Genomic DNA, 4,884 nt, shown 5'->3' with positions numbered 1-4,884 from the left:
GTCGATAGAGAGGAGGTTCATCTGATGGGTCAAAGTCAGAGACGGAAGAGGGAAGTGGGTTAGAGACTGAAGAGGAGGGTGACAGCATTGACGGGAGAGAGAGGCCCTTTGTGGCCATGAGGAGGTGAACCGGTTTACATCAGAGGCAGAGATGAGGGTGTTCCCAGAGTAAAGAGAAAGACTGGACATAGGGACTCTCTGCCCACTTTTTTGAACACTCGCAGAAGTTATAGAGGTCCCGTATAATGTCGGGGTTTAAGGACCTGTAAGGAGGCCACTTATTTTGGTTGTCTAAGTGATAGGTAGGCTAATCTTGGGTACTGAAGTGGATTAAATGCTTGGGTTTAATGTCAGGAGTGAGAGAGAGAGTGGAGAGGTTGTCTAAGAGGCATTTGAGGGAAGAGTTGGCCAGCAAGGATGACAAGTTTCCCATTTTAACAGCTGGGGCTGAGCAGAGCATCCCCTGGACAGCCGGCTGTTAGGATATGAGGAGGTTGCAATAAAGCCTGTCATCACAGAATGTTATTACAACCTGCAATTCTCCTGGAGAATCGAGGAGGTTGAGGGCAACCTGGTACCAGGATTTTTAGCCAAGAGGATGCCCAAAACCGGACGGCGGGAGGGAGCAGATTCGAAATTCCTGATGACTGAGGGAGGAGAAAACCAGTTGGGGTCCACTGTGGCCTTAAAGACCTAGGCAGGGTGTGGTCCCCCCATCGCCTGGGGCCGAAAGGGCTGCCGGACAATCAATAGTCAGTTCCCTCTGGTTATCCCGGGCAAGGTTTTAGGTTTTCCAGTTAGGGGCACTTACCAATCCGAGGGCCAGTGATGGATGCAGCGCTGGCGTTCAAGAAAGTGGGCGAAGGCCTTAAGGGGTGAGTCCCACTGGCGCCAGAATGGGGTCTTGCGAGAGGGCGAGAGGAACCCGATCCAAGTCACGGCATCAATGAAAGATGGTGGCGCACAGTGAGACTCAACACCCATTAAGGCCAAGAGACTTAATGGGTCTAACGCGGTGGCTACAGGACCTGAGGGTCAGGCTGCAGCGCTGAGGCAAGGGCGCGGAGGCTTTTATCGGGGCTTAGGGTGACCTGTCTGTCGTCTATAGGTCGGCTGGCAGAGTTTCATGTAGGTTGGTGGATTTTTCGTGGGCACAGGAAAGGGTGTGGAGGGAGAACAGAAGAAGGCACCGTTTCAATCGCCATTTTAGTTTGCTGGGTCGCTGTTTCCAGGAAAGGAAGGGGATGTGGCTTTACTTGTGGCTTGGTGGTGGCCCTTCAGCCAAAGCCGTTAGATCACTTCCTGAGTATCCATCAGTCATTCTAGCAAGTTGTGCTAGCTCTTTTTGGGTCAATGGGCTTCCTTGTTTACATAACAGATTTTTCAGTAAAAGTAGTCTTGTCTTCTCGTTTGGTAAGGACACATATACCCGTTTGATAAAACGACTGAGAACAGCCTTGTCAAGGTCTTAGTTGCACTCATCATAAATACTCTGTCATCTCCAGCAGACTGTACACCATCAAACTCTACGAGAAACTCAGTTTTGCGGCATCTACTAGCATCTTGCTCCCCTTCTCTTCTTTCACACAAAAGGCTATCAACTTGGTCTGTAAAAATTATAGAAGGTTGCAGTTCTTGAGCCACAGCAAAAAGAGCTCTCACTAATTTCTCTCCTTCTCCCACATATTTTGAAGTTAGACGTGCAGCACTTATAGTAAAGAAGGTTGCGTTAGATTCTGCAGCTACTGCTTTAGCCATCGTCTTCCCATTCCCAGGTGGACCAAAGAGTAACAACCCTCTGGCAGGAGCTCTAAGCCCTGTGAACAACTCAGGCCTCAGGGAAGGAAGAACAATTTCCGGCAAAGCTTGTTTTGCCAATTCTTGACCAACTATGTCATCAGATTTCACTGCTGTTCCATTGTTCACAATTTCATTCATGATGAGATTAGCATTCCTGAAATTCTGCAAACCTTTCTTCTTAAGAGCAGTAGTTGTAGGGGTAGGTTTATTTGTTCTGTTTGTTTGTGGAGTACCCTTATGAGTGGCAGCTGTAGGACCAGGTCCCTGTCTCACTCCAGACACCAGGGATAAGCCACTGCAACTAGGTGCTCTGTGGTGGCCTGGAAGTCCCATGGATTCAGTTTCCATTACTGTTTTTGCACGAGGCCGTGGATTACTAGTGTGTGTTAAGGGATCTTTTCTTTACGGAACAGCTCCACTTTCTGACTGGAGATGTCCGTTGCGGCTCGTCAAGTCAGTACTGTCATTATAAACATCCGTTTGTGACTTGGAAAATGGCAAAACTGGCTGCATCGTCTCTAGAACTTGTATACGGTCCTTGGTCACAATCAAAGTAGTCATCCCTTTAGACTGAAGGCGTTTAGCTCTTTCACACCTTTCACCTTGTCCTGTAACTCTGACAGCAGTTCCTTTTTCTAGTTCTTCCATACCTTTCTTACACCATGCCACAGCCCGCTCCTTTTGTCTTGCGTCCTGGTCGATGCTCGGGGCCACGGAAATGCACAAGAAGGCCCACATGGGGAAGGTGCCTACACCTCCCGGGCTTGCAAGCAGGCAGAGGGATCGCCTGGCGGCCTCCACGAGGGTGAGGGCCCCAGAGCCGTGCGCGCCACTGGTCGCGGGGACCCCACCCCTCTGTCTGTGCTGCTGGGAGCATGGCCGCTCCCCCTCCTCCCCCTTCTCCTCCTGCTCCTCCCGCTCAGCCGCGGGCCATCTCCCAGGTTTCTCTTTAAAAGATATACAAGTATTTATGCCTCAGGATCAAACCTCGATGCCACTTGCCTCAGGAAACAGTGTTAGGTAAAGACCATTTGTTTCTGTCGATTTCAGAATGTTAATGACATTTTGGAATTAGCCAGCTCATCCTGTACCCTGATCAAATAGGATTGAAGCATTAAATACATGAAAACATGTTGTTTAGACGTGGGTCAAGTGACTCAGCAGGTCGCTTTCCCTGTGCTGTTGTTGTAGGACCTCCGCCTGGCTGTCATGCCGCTTGTCGGATCTTGTTGTCTCACCATCCCTGTGTAAATGCCTTCATCTCTTTACCTCCTAGTCCCCAGTGGGCAAGCAGACAGATGCAACACATCTGTAGCAGTCGAGTTGCCTCTGAGCTTTTGTCTTGTTTATGTTACAGATTTCTTCTTAAAACCACGCCCTCCTTCCTCTGTCCCTTTGTGTGACTCCTATAAGGTTCCAGGTTCTAGTCCATAGATCATAACTGCTATGGCCCACCATGTCACAACATAAAACGGAGGGAAGCAGATCCATGTACTGTTTACATCTCCATCAGTCATTTTTCTTGGATCACCAGCTTTGCCTCCTGGACCTACTTTTAGCATTGGCCTTTCTGTTTTGATGTTTTAATCAACTCTGTGTTATATGCCAGTGAGAATGGCGAATATGAAAGTCAGTAGATAAAAATGAAATTGAGTAGCTCAAAAACCCTGCGTTGTCAGCATGCACTTGTATTCTCTATAAATGTGAAGTAAAACATAAAGAACCAGAAGTAACGTTTTGCTTGAACTTGACAAATATGGTGCTTCTAATTATATTTGGGGTTTCTTAGAACATCAGTCTTAGTACTTAGATCACAGCTGTTTTGTGAAAGCAGAACTAAACATACCCTAATCAGACTTGAAAAATATACCAACTTAATTAATTTAACAGCTGCTCCAGTAAACAGCACTAAAGAACATAGCCTACTTTGTGGATATCAGTGTTAATCTGCAGCCAAAGTCATCAAGAGGTGTGAGCGAGGGGCTCTCTTTGCTAACTTTGGTGATCACAGTACCAACTTCTGTTTACAAATGCTGCAGACGTCTCACTTCCTCTAGGTGGGATTTCTGCTCATTCTTCGGACATCTTGGTCTCACCAAAATGTCCCTCCTTAGGAGAGAACAACCACAAAAAAAAAAAACCACTGTCAACTAAACTAAGATTTTAAAAAACAGAAGTTAAGGTTGACATTTTGCTAGAGTCAAGATTACTTATTAGTTTTCTCATCTAGTAACTTCCTAGGTAACCATTTGTATTTTTTTTCTTGGATAGGCCTTCACCTTAGGATCCCTATCAATTTTAATATACCTACTTTTGTGGATATCTAATTTCTATTTTTGTATAGCATTCGCTCACCGAGATCTTTTGATATAAAGTTGTTTATGAAAAGGAAAAAAACCTGGGATTCGTACATCCATGACCAGATTTTTTTACACATTTGCTTACACATTAATCTTCTCAATATGGGATAGCAATTTCTAAGGGTCACTTATAATTAGTGTATTTGTCCTGTGCAATTTTAAAGAATGGTCATGCATGTTGCATTTAACCATTTCCCGTCTCTTCCCTGTGTCCCCAGCCTGTCAGGTACATTAACTTAATCTGATCCATCTTTGACAATTGGCCCTAACTCAGAATAATCTACCCTAGAAAATATCATAGCTGTCTTTTATTCTGGCCTTTTCCAATCTCATCTACATCTGGACTCACACTTTTCTTCTGGCTTGTATTTACAATCCAGCTTTTAAAATTTGCATATGGCTTTTTGGGTAGAATTAGAGTGTATGCTCCCTGTGGACCAGGAACTGAATGCCATCTACACTCAGATAATATTTAGTTTAAATTTTTTAATTGGTAGACTAGTCTATCTAGAGGAAAACTCAGTTGTTTGAGACTCACTCCAAGAGACAGCATTATAAAGCTCAAGTAGAATGTTTTCACCGCCTGCTTTGAGTCAGCAGTAAACCAGTAGTTAGCCATGTGGCCACTGGATGCAATGCCATTTACATTCTGGACTAGGGAGTTTCCAGTATTTTTAGGGAAATGAGAGGAACCACATTAGCAACTGAGGCCTTTGTCGGATAT

General features: G+C 45.4%; 1 pseudogene across 1 annotated transcript in view; it reads right to left on the bottom strand.

Annotated features, from left to right (window-relative positions):
* Positions 1–3,362, bottom strand: part of LOC103259581 — an 11,143-nt pseudogene extending 7,781 nt beyond the window's left edge. The window contains exons 1-2 of the transcript XR_002481924.1: positions 3,296–3,362; positions 1,288–2,747 (exon numbers count right to left, since the gene is read on the bottom strand). The product of XR_002481924.1 is annotated as a spastin pseudogene (transcript). The remainder of the gene's footprint in view (positions 1–1,287; positions 2,748–3,295) is intronic.
* Between the last annotated feature and the right edge of the window lie 1,522 nt (positions 3,363–4,884).

This window comes from Carlito syrichta, unplaced genomic scaffold (assembly GCF_000164805.1).
Source record: "Carlito syrichta isolate Samal-C Ts95f unplaced genomic scaffold, Tarsius_syrichta-2.0.1 Scaffold302907, whole genome shotgun sequence".
NCBI classification, from domain to species: Eukaryota; Metazoa; Chordata; class Mammalia; order Primates; family Tarsiidae; genus Carlito; species Carlito syrichta.
Note: the sequence above shows the minus strand (reverse complement) of the source record. Positions and strands in the feature narration are given on the sequence as shown.